Raw genomic sequence first — 10896 nt, 5'->3', positions numbered from 1 at the left:
CCTCAACTAAATGTGGCAGAAACCCTGCCCTCTTCATTTAGGGCTGGAAGGTGTGAGAGATACTGGGAGCTCATCGAGGCTACGTCCTCCGCGGTCTCCTCAGGCTGGCCAGCACAAGAGGAGACCGCCAACTGGCCGGGACAGGCGGTCACCGTTGTTGTTGTTGCCGCCGTGGTCGGCCTTTCTTTCTTTCTTTCCTTTTTTCACACGATCACAGGGGAGAGCGCGGACGCAGTCCCCCACTGTCAGAAATTCTGCAGTTGAGATTCCCACATTTGGGGAATTCACCAGGGTCAGCACAGCCCCAGTGCAACGGCTGAGCCTCACCCGGGGAGAACCACCTTGCTGATCATGGTATCTCCCCTGCCAGGTAAGTATGACTCGCTGAGCTTAGGAACAGACATGAGCTCCAGGGACACAGCCTTCTGACTGACAGGCAGGGAGGCCGACACAGCGCCTGATCTTTCCTACCTTGTGCCAATCTGCCGCGTGCGCAGCCCCCTTTGTTTCTCACAACGATGCCGGATGTCGGATATCCCAAGCCCGGGAAGCTCAGGCACATTGAAGGTTCAGGTCTTTCAGAGTGCATTCCAAAGCCTTTTGGGAAAGGCTCCGAGAGCAGTGCCGTCAGCGGACCTCCATCCTTATCTGGAGTGCAAACGGAGCCACAACTTGACGCCCAGCGGCAGCGCGGGCGGAAATCCAGCCCCGGCCTCATGTGCAGCACTCGAGAGTTGGCCTGAAGAGCACGGGATTTGCTCCTGACAAAAGGGGAGGGGCCCGCACTGTTCCTGGAAGGCCATTGCGGCCGCAGGCTGAGGAAATGCTGCAGTGCAGGAGGAGAACCCTGGTCCGGCTTTGGGTGGAGCAGGTGAGCGAGTGCCTGGCGGAGGCTTGTTTTATTTCCGACGAGAAATGCGGGGCATTGCACCACTCCTGGAAACACTGCAATACCAGGTTGATGCGTGGAAAGGACGGAGCAAGCTCCCGATCCATCTCCCTGTTCCAAAAAGCAATTTAATATATGGTTCCCGGATAGGGAACGTACCAGATATTAAACTGATAAGAACAGATACTACACTTGATCTTAGCCAAAAGGCCGAGAAGCGATGCCTGTCAGCCACCCGACGTGAGAGCCAGCACCCCCGGTACAGCCAATCCCGGCCGCGGCTGTGGGCCGGAAGTGCAACATTTTGGGTGGCGACACAAAATGCAGTGCCATAAACACTACATCTGGCACACTGGTTGTCCCCACTGCTATCCAAAGCAAAGGCAATCGGTGCCTTCACCCTGCTATGCTAGTGGGGCGACTCAAAGTAAAACAAAGCGGTGTTCAAAGCCACAAGCCAGCGACTCATCCTGGAGTCGGGGTTTTCCAAGTTGATCTCCTCCCACGCATGAATTCTCTGGTATCATTCCACTTACTGCGAAGACGAGCCGTGGATGTATTGTCCTGAGCTCAGGGCTTGTCAGATACCATGACCCTCAACTAAATGTGGCAGAAACCCTGCCCTCTTCATTTAGGGCTGGAAGGTGTGAGAGATACTGGGAGCTCATCGAGGCTACGTCCTCCGCGGTCTCCTCAGGCTGGCCAGCACAAGAGGAGACCGCCAACTGGCCGGGACAGGCGGTCACCGTTGTTGCCGCCGTGGTCGGCCTTTCTTTCTTTCTTTCCTTTTTTCACACGATCACAGGGGAGAGCGCGGACGCAGTCCCCCACTGTCAGAAATTCTGCAGTTGAGATTCCCACATTTGGGGAATTCACCAGGGTATCCAAAGCCCGGGAAGCTCGGCCGATGCCGTTTTCAAGGCTCACCTTCTCGCTCGGTGAACCAGCGTGGCCTCGAGCCGCATTAGAATTGCTAATGAACTCAAAATGATGCGAAAAGTAATGTTGTGAAAGTTTCGAATAACCTCAAAGTAATGCTGACAGTCATGTAGTAAGAGTTTCTATGAACTTCAAAATAATGCGACAATGATGTCGGAAGAATTGCTACTAATCTCAAAATAATGCGACAGTGATGTCGTAAGAATTGCTAATAAACTCAAAATGATGCTAACAGTAATGTAGTGATAGTTGCTAATAAACTCAGTGATGCTTACAGTAATGTAGTAAGTGTTTCGAACAACCTCAAAGTGATGCTGACAGTCATGTAGTAAGAGTTGCTACTAACCTCAAAATAATGCAACAGTAATGTAGTAAGAATTGCTAATGAACTCAAAATGATGCTGACAGTAATCTAGTGAGAGCTGCTAATAACCTCAAAATGATTCTGACAGTAATGTAGTAAGAGCTGCTAATAACGTCAAAATAATGCTACAGTGATGTCAGAAGAATTGGTAATAACCTCAAAATGATGCTGAAAGTGATGTCGTCAGAATTGCTCATGAACTCAAGATGATGCTAACAGTAATGTAGTGATAGTTGCTAATAAACTCACTGGTGCTTAAAGTAATGTCAGTTTTTTTAACAACCTCAAAGTGATGCTGACAGTCATGTAGTAAGAGTTGCTACGAAACTCAAAATAATGCGACAGTGATGTCGTAAGAATTGATAATGATCTCAAAATGATGCGACAGTGATGTCGTAAGAATTGCTAATAAACTCAAAATGATACTAACAGTAATGTAGTGAAAGTTTCGAATAACCTCAAAGTGATGCTGACAGTCATGTGGTTAGAGCTGCGAGTAACCTAAAAATGATGATGACAGTGATGTCGTAAGAATTGCTATTGAACTCAAAACGATGCTAACAGTCACGTGGTGATAGATGCTAATAAACTCAGTGATGCTGACAGTAATGTAGTAATAGTTGCTAATAACCTCAAAATGATGCGACAGTGATGTCGTAAGAATTGCTTATGAACTCAAAATGATGCGACAGTGATGTCGTAAGAATTGCTAATGAACTCAAAGTGATGCGACAGTGATGTCAGAAGAATTGCAAATGAACTCAAAATGATGCTGACGGTAATCTAGTAAGAGTTGCTAAAAAACTCAAAATAATGCGACAGTGATGTCGTAAGAATTGCTAATGAACTCAAAATGATGCGACAGTGATGTCAGAAGAATTGCAAATGAACTCAAAATGATGCTGACGGTAATCTAGTAAGAGTTGCTAAAAAACTCAAAATAATGCGAAAGTGATGTCGTAAGAATTGCTAATAAACTCAAAATAATACTGACATTATTGTAGTAATAGTTGCTACGAACCTCAAAATGATGCTACAGTGAGGTCGTAAAGATTGCTAATAAACTCAAAATGATGCTACAGTGATGTAGGAAGAATTGTTAATGAATTAAAGAATGATGCTGATGGTAATGTTGTGAGAGTTGCGAAAAACCTCAATATGATGATTACAATAATGTTGTAAGAATTCCTAATGAACTCAAAATGATGCTACCGTGATGTTCTAAGGATTGCTAATAAACTCAAAATGATGCTAACAGTAATGTAGTGATAGTTCCTAACAAACTCAAAGTGATGCTGACAGTAATGTAGTGAAAATTTCGAATAACCTCAAAGTGATGCTGACAGTCTTGTAGTAATATTTGCTACGAACCTCAAAATGATGCTACAGTGATGTAATTAAAGTTACTAATGATCTCAAAATGATGCTGAGAGTGATGTCGTAAGATTTGCTAATAACCTCAAAAAATGCTACAGTGATGTAGGAAGAGTTGCTAACGACCTCAAAAACAATGCTACAGGGATGTAGGAAGAGTTGCTAATAACCTCAAAATAATGCGACAGAGATGTCGTAAGAATTGCTAATGAAATCAAAATAATGCTAACAGTAATGCAGTGAAATATTCGAATAACTTCAATGATAATAATGAACTCAAAATGATGCTGACAGTGATGTAATGAGAGTATCTACTAATTTCAAAAAGATGCGAAAGTGATGTCATGAGAGTTGCTTCTATCCTCAAAATGATGCTACAGTAATGTAGTGTGAGTTTCGATGAACCTCAAAATGATGCTCCAGTGATGTAGTGAGCGTTGCTTAAAACCTTAAAATGATGCTGACAGTCATGTAGTGTGAGTTGCTACTATCCTCCAAATGATGCTACAGTGATGTAGTGAGAGTTGCTTAAAATCTCAAAATAATGCGACAGTGATGTGGTGAGAGTTGCTACTGTCACGACCCGGCTCAGAAATCGTGACATCGAAGGAGGGAGACGCAGACTAAACGTGACACACAACCAATAATTTATTATTAGTAACGCAAAATCAACACAAGGCAAACCATAACGTACAGTGGAGTGTGGTTATCAGTAGTGTCAGTGGTGAGTGCGAGTGTGTGCATGAGTGTACAGGGGGTGTATGTGTGCGGTGTGATGGATGCAGAGAACTAAACAAGACATAACTGAAGAAACACAACCATCGCTCCGACGTGGGCCATGAGGAGTGAGCGAGAGACAGCCGGCCAGGTTGGTCGCCTGCTTTATAGCTGGGAGACGCCCAGGCCCAGGTGCTCCCAATTAGTCAGCAGCTCCGCCCCGTAAAGCTCCAACCTGGGAAGGGAAGGAAGTCACAAATGATGCCACGCCCCCATGCCCATGACCATGGGGACGTGACACTACGAACCTCAAGATGATGCTACAGTAATGTAGTGAGAGTTGCTACTAATCTAAGAAATGATGCTCCAGTGATGTAAAAAGAATTGCTACAAACCTAAGAAATGATGCTACAGTGATTTAGTGAGAGTTGCTTAAAACCTCAAAATGATGCGACAGTAATGTAGTGAGAGTTGCTACGAACCTCAAAATGATGCTACAGTGATGTGGTGAGAGTTGCGAAAAACCTCAAAATGATGCTACAGTAATGTAGTGAGAGTTGCTACGAACCTCAAAATGATGCTACAGTGATGTGGTGAGAGTTGCTAAAAACCTCAAAATGATGCTACAGTGATGTAGTGAGAGTTGCAACGGACCTCAAAATCATGCTCCAGTGATGCAGTAAGAGTTGCTTGAAACCTTAAAATGATGCTGACAGTCATTTAGTGAGAGTTGCTACTATCCTCCAAATGATGCTACAGTGATGTAGTGAGAGTTGCTACTATCCTCCAAATGATGCTACAGTTATGTAGTGAGAGTTGCTTAAAATCTATAAATGATGCTACAGTGATGTGGTGAGAGTTGCAACTAATCTCAAAATGATGCCAAAGTGATGTCATGAGAGCTGCTACGAACCTCAAAATGATGCTAAAGTCATTTAGTGAGAGTTGCTAAAAACCTAAAAATGATACTGACAGTAATGTAGTGTGAGTTTCTGTTAACTCAAAATAATGCTACAGTGATGTAGTGAGAGTTGCTACCAACCTCAAAATGATGCTGACAGTGATGTAGTGAGAGTTGCTAAAAATCTCAAAATGATGCTATCAGTAATGTTGTGACAGTTGCTAAAAACCTCAAACTGATGCTACAGTGATGGAGTGAGAGTTGCTACTAATCTCAAAATGATGCTGACAGTGATGTAATGAGAGTTGCTACTAATCTCAAAATGATGCTGACAGTGATGTAATGAGAATTGCTACTAGCCTAAGAAATGATGCTCCAGTGATGTGGTGAGAGTTGCTAAAAACCTCAAAATGATGATTACAGTAATGTATTGAGAGTTGCAACTCACCTAAAAATGATGCTGGAGTGATGTAGTGAGAGTTGCTAAAAACCTCAAAATGATGCCACAATAATGTAGTGAGAGTTGCGACTAACCTCAAAATGATGCTGATAGTGATGTCATGAGAGTTGCTACGAACCTCAAAATGATGCTGAAGTGATGTAATGAGAGTTGCTACTAACCTAAGAAAGGATGCTACAGTGATGTAGTAAGAGTTGCTACGAACCTCAAAATGATGCTGACAGTAATGTAGTGAGAATTGCTACGAACCTTTAAATGATTCGACAGTGGTGTAGTAAGAGTTACTACTATCCTCAAAATGATGCTTCAGTGATGTAGTAAGAGTTGCTACTACCCTAAGAAATGATGCTCCAGTGATGTGGTGAGAGTTGCTAAAAACCTGAAAATGATGCTGACAGTAATGTAGTGAGAGTTTCTGCTAAACTCAAAATAAGGCAACAGTGATGTAGTGAGAGTTTCAACTATTCTCAAAATGATTCTTCAGTGATGTAGTGAGAGTTGCTACTAAACTCAAAATGATGTTACACTGATGTGGTGAGAGTTCTACGAACCTCAAAATGATGCTACAGTGATGTAATGAGAGTTGCTACTAATTTAAAAATGATGCTAAAGTGATGTAATGAGAGTTGCTCCGAACCTAAGAAATGATGCGACAGTGATGTAGTGAGAGTTACTAGGATGCTCAAAATGATGCTGACAGTAATGTAGTGAGAGTTGCTTAAAACCTAAAAATTGATGCTAAAGTCATGGAGTGAGAGTTGCTACGAACCTCAAAATGATGCGGTGATGAAGTAAGAGTTGACACTATCCTCAAATTGATGCTTACAGTAATGTAGTGAGAGTTTCTTCTTAACTGAAAATAAAGCTACAGTAATGTAGTGAGAGTTTCTTCTTAACTGAAAATAAAGCTACAGTGATGTAGTCAGAGTTTCTTCTTAACTGAAAATAAAGCTACAGTGATGTAATGAGAGTTTCTTCTCACATAAGAAATGATAATCAAGTGATGTAATGAGAGATGCTACGAACCTAAGAAATGATGCTACAGTGATGTAGTGAGAGTTGCTACTAATGTCAAAATGATGCGGACAGTGATGTAATGAGAGTTGCTACAAACCTAAGAAATAATACTCCAGTGATATGGGGAGAGTTGCCAAAAACCTAAAAATGATGGTGACAGTGATGTAGTGAGATTTGCTACGAATCTCAAAATGTTGCTAAAGTGATGCAATGAGAGTTGCTACTAACCTAAGAAATGATGCTACAGTGATGTGGTGAGAGTTGCTACGAATCTCAAAATGATGCTAAAGTAATGTAGTGAGAGTTGCTACTGATCTCAAAATGATGCCACAGTGTTGTAAAGAGAGTTGCGACGAACCTCAAAATGATGCTACAGTGATGTAGTGAGAGTTACTACGAACCTCAAAATGAATCTGCAGTGATGAAGTAAGAGTTTCTGCTTAACTGAAAATAGAGCTACAGTGATGAAGTGAGAGTTGCTACTCATCTAAAAATTATGCTACAGTCATGTAATAAGAGTTTCTTCTCACATAAGAAATGATAATCAAGTCATGTAATGAGAGATGCTACTCACCTAAGAAATGATGCTACATTAATGTAGTGGGAGTTGCTACTCATTTCAAAATGATGCTGACAGTGATGGAGTGAGAGTTGCTACTAAGCTAAGAAATGATGCTACAGTGATGTGGTGAGAGTTGATAGTAATTTCAAAATAATGCTAAAGCAGTGTAATGAGAGTTGCTACTTCCCTAAGAAATGATGCTACAGTGATGTAGTGAGAGTTGCTACGAACCGCAAAATGATGCTACAGTGATATCATGAGGTTTGCTATTTACCTAAGAAATGATGCAACAGTGATGTGGTGAGTGCTGCTAAAAAGCTCAAAATGATGCTACAGTGATGTAATGAGGGTTGATAGTAATTTCAAAATCACACTTAAGTGATGTAATGAGAGTTGCTACTTTCCTAAGAAATGATGCTACAGTGATGTGTTGAGAGTTGCTACGAACCTCAAAATGATGCTACAGTAATGTCGCGAGAGTTGCGACGATCCTCAAAATTATGCGACAGTGATGTAATGAGAGTTGCTACCAACCGCAAAATTATGCTAAAGTGATGTAATGAGGGTTGCTATTTACCTAAGAAATGATGCTACAGTGATGTGGTGAGAGTTGATACAAATGTCCAAATGATGCTAGAGTGATGTAATGAGAGTTGCTACTAACTTAAGAAATGATGCTACAGTGATGTGGTGAGAGTTGCTACTTACCTAAGAAATGATGCTACAGTGATGTGGTGAGAGTTGCCACGAACCTCAAAATGATGCTACAGTGATGTAATGAGAGTTGCTACAAATCTCAAAATGATGCTGACAGTGATGTGGTGAGAGTTGATAGTAATTTCAAAATCACGCTAAAGTGATGTAATGAGAGTTGCTACATACCTAAGAAATGATGCTACAGTGATGTGGTGAGAGTTGCTACTTACCTAAGAAATGATGCTACAGTGATGTGGTGAGAGTTGCTACGAACCTCAAAATGATGCTACAGTGATGTAATGAGAGTTGCTACGAATCTCAAAATGATGCTACAGTAATGTCGCGAGAGTTGAAAATATCCTCAAAATGATGCGACAGTGATGTATTGAGAGTTGCTACGATCCTCAAAATGATGCGATAGTGATGTGGTGAGAGTTGCTACGATCCTTAAAATGAGGTGGCAGTGATGTAGTGAGAGTTGATACTAATCTCAAAATGAAGCTGACAGTGATGTAGTGAGAGTTGCTACTTACCTAAGAAATGATGCTACAGTGATGTGGTGAGAGTTGCTAAGATCCTCAAAATGATGCTACAGTAATGTAGTGAGAGTTGCTACGAATCTCAAAATGATGCTCCAGTGATGTAATGAGAGTTGCTACAAATGTCCAAATGATGCTACAGTGATGTGTTGAGAGTTGCTACGAACCTCAAAATGATGCTACAGTAATGTCGCGAGAGTTGCAACGATCCTCAAAATTATGCGACAGTGATGTGGTGAGAGTTGCTACCAACCGCAAAATTATGCTAAAGTGATGTAATGAGGGTTGCTATTTACCTAAGAAATGATGCTACAGTGATGTGGTGAGAGTTGCTACAAATGTCCAAATGATGCTAGAGTGATGTAATGAGAGTTGCTACTAACTTAAGAAATGATGCTACAGTGATGTGGTGAGAGTTGCTACTTACCTAAGAAATGATGCTACAGTGATGTGGTGAGAGTTGCTACAAATCTCAAAATGATGCTGACAGTGATGTGGTGAGAGTTGATAGTAATTTCAAAATCACGCTAAAGTGATGTAATGAGAGTTGCTACATACCTAAGAAATGATGCTACAGTGATGTGGTGAGAGTTGCTACTTACCTAAGAAATGATGCTACAGTGATGTGGTGAGAGTTGCTACGAACCTCTAATGATGCTACAGTGATGTAATGAGAGTTGCTACGAATCTCAAAATGATGCTAAAGTAATGTCGCGAGAGTTGCGACTATCCTCAAAATGATGCGACAGTGATGTATTGAGAGTTGCTACGATCCTCAAAATGATGCGATAGTGATGTGGTGAGAGTTGCTACGATCCTTAAAATGAGGTGGCAGTGATGTAGTGAGAGTTGATACTAATCTCAAAATGAAGCTGACAGTGATGTGGTGAGAGTTGATAGTAATTTCAAAATCACGCTAAAGTGATGTCATGAGAGTTGCTACTTTCCTAAGAAATGATGCAACAGTGATGTAGTGAGAGTTGCTACTTACCTAAGAAATGATGCTACAGTGATGTGGTGAGAGTTGCTAAGATCCTCAAAATGATGCTACAGTAATGTAGTGAGAGTTGCTACGAATCTCAAAATGATGCTCCAGTGATGTAATGAGAGTTGCTACAAATGTCCAAATGATGCTACAGTGATGTGTTGAGAGTTGCTACGAACCTCAAAATGATGCTACAGTAATGTCGCGAGAGTTGCGACGATCCTCAAAATTATGCGACAGTGATGTACTGAGAGTTGCTACCAACCGCAAAATTATGCTAAAGTGATGTAATGAGGGTTGCTATTTACCTAAGAAATGATGCTACAGTGATGTGGTGAGAGTTGCTACAAATGTCCAAATGATGCTAGAGTGATGTAATGAGAGTTGCTACAAACCTAAGAAATGATGCTACAGTGATGTGGTGAGAGTTGCTACTTACCTAAGAAATGATGCTACAGTGATGAGGTGAGATTTGCTACGAGCCTCAAAATAATGCTTCAGTGATGTTGGGAGAGTTGCTACGAATCTCAAAATGATGCTGAAAGTGATGTCGTGAGAATTGCTGCGATCCTCAAAATGATGCTAAAGTGATGTAATGAGAGTTGCTACAAACCTAAGAAGTGATGCTACAGTGATGTGGTGAGAGTTGATAGTAATTTCAAAATAATGCTAAAGCAGTGTAATGAGAGTTGCTACTTCCCTAAGAAATGATGCTACAGTGATGTAGTGAGAGTTGCTACGAACCGCAAAATGATGCTACAGTAATATAATGAGGTTTGCTATTTACCAAAGAAATGATGCTACAGTGATGTGGTGAGAGTTGATAGTAATTTCAAAATCATGCCAAAGTGATGTAATGAGAGTGGCTACTTACTTAAGAAATGATGCTACAGTGATGTGGTTAGAGTTGCTACGAACCTCAAAATGATGCTACAGTAATGTGGTGAGAGTTGCTACGAACCTCAAAATGATTCTACAGTGATGTAGTGAGAGTTGCTACGATCCTCAAAATGATGCTACAGTAATGTATTAGGTTGCTAAAAACCTCAAAATGATGCTACAGTGATGTAGTGAGAGTTGCTACGATCCTCAAAATGATGCTACAGTAATGTATTCGGTTGACTAAAAACCTCAAAATGATGTTCCAGTGATGCAGGAAGAGTTGCTTAAAACCTTAAAATGATGCCACAGTGATGTGGTGAGAGTTGCTACTAACCTAAAAAATGATGCTACAGTCATGGAGTGAGAGTTGCTAAAAACCTCAAAATGATGCTGACAGTGATGTAATGAGAGTTGCTACTAACCTAAGAAATGATGCCACAGTGATGGGGTGAGAGTTGCTACTAATCTCAAAATGATGCTAAAGTGATGCAGTAAGAGTTGCTTAAAACCTTAAAATGATGCTGACAGTCATGTAGTGAGAGTTGCTTGAAATCTCAAAATGATGCTACAA

General features: G+C 41.3%; 2 non-coding genes across 2 annotated transcripts; both read right to left on the bottom strand.

The window, feature by feature from the left end:
* Positions 1 to 214: 214 nt before the first annotated feature.
* Positions 215 to 378, bottom strand: LOC147271024 (U1 spliceosomal RNA). The gene has a single exon (XR_015116937.1). It is a non-coding gene; the product is annotated as a U1 spliceosomal RNA (small nuclear RNA).
* Positions 379 to 920: 542 nt separating this feature from the next.
* Positions 921 to 1111, bottom strand: LOC147271023 (U2 spliceosomal RNA). Its single transcript, XR_015117182.1, has one exon. It is a non-coding gene; the product is annotated as a U2 spliceosomal RNA (small nuclear RNA).
* Positions 1112 to 10896: the final 9785 nt, after the last annotated feature.

This window comes from Aulostomus chinensis, chromosome 1, assembly GCF_037954235.1.
Source record: "Aulostomus chinensis isolate RoL2024-O1b breed Wild chromosome 1, RoL_Achi_v1.0, whole genome shotgun sequence".
Lineage (NCBI taxonomy): Eukaryota > Metazoa > Chordata > Actinopteri > Syngnathiformes > Aulostomidae > Aulostomus > Aulostomus chinensis.
The sequence above is the reverse complement of the archived record's forward strand: the minus strand, read 5'-3'. Positions and strand labels throughout refer to the sequence as shown.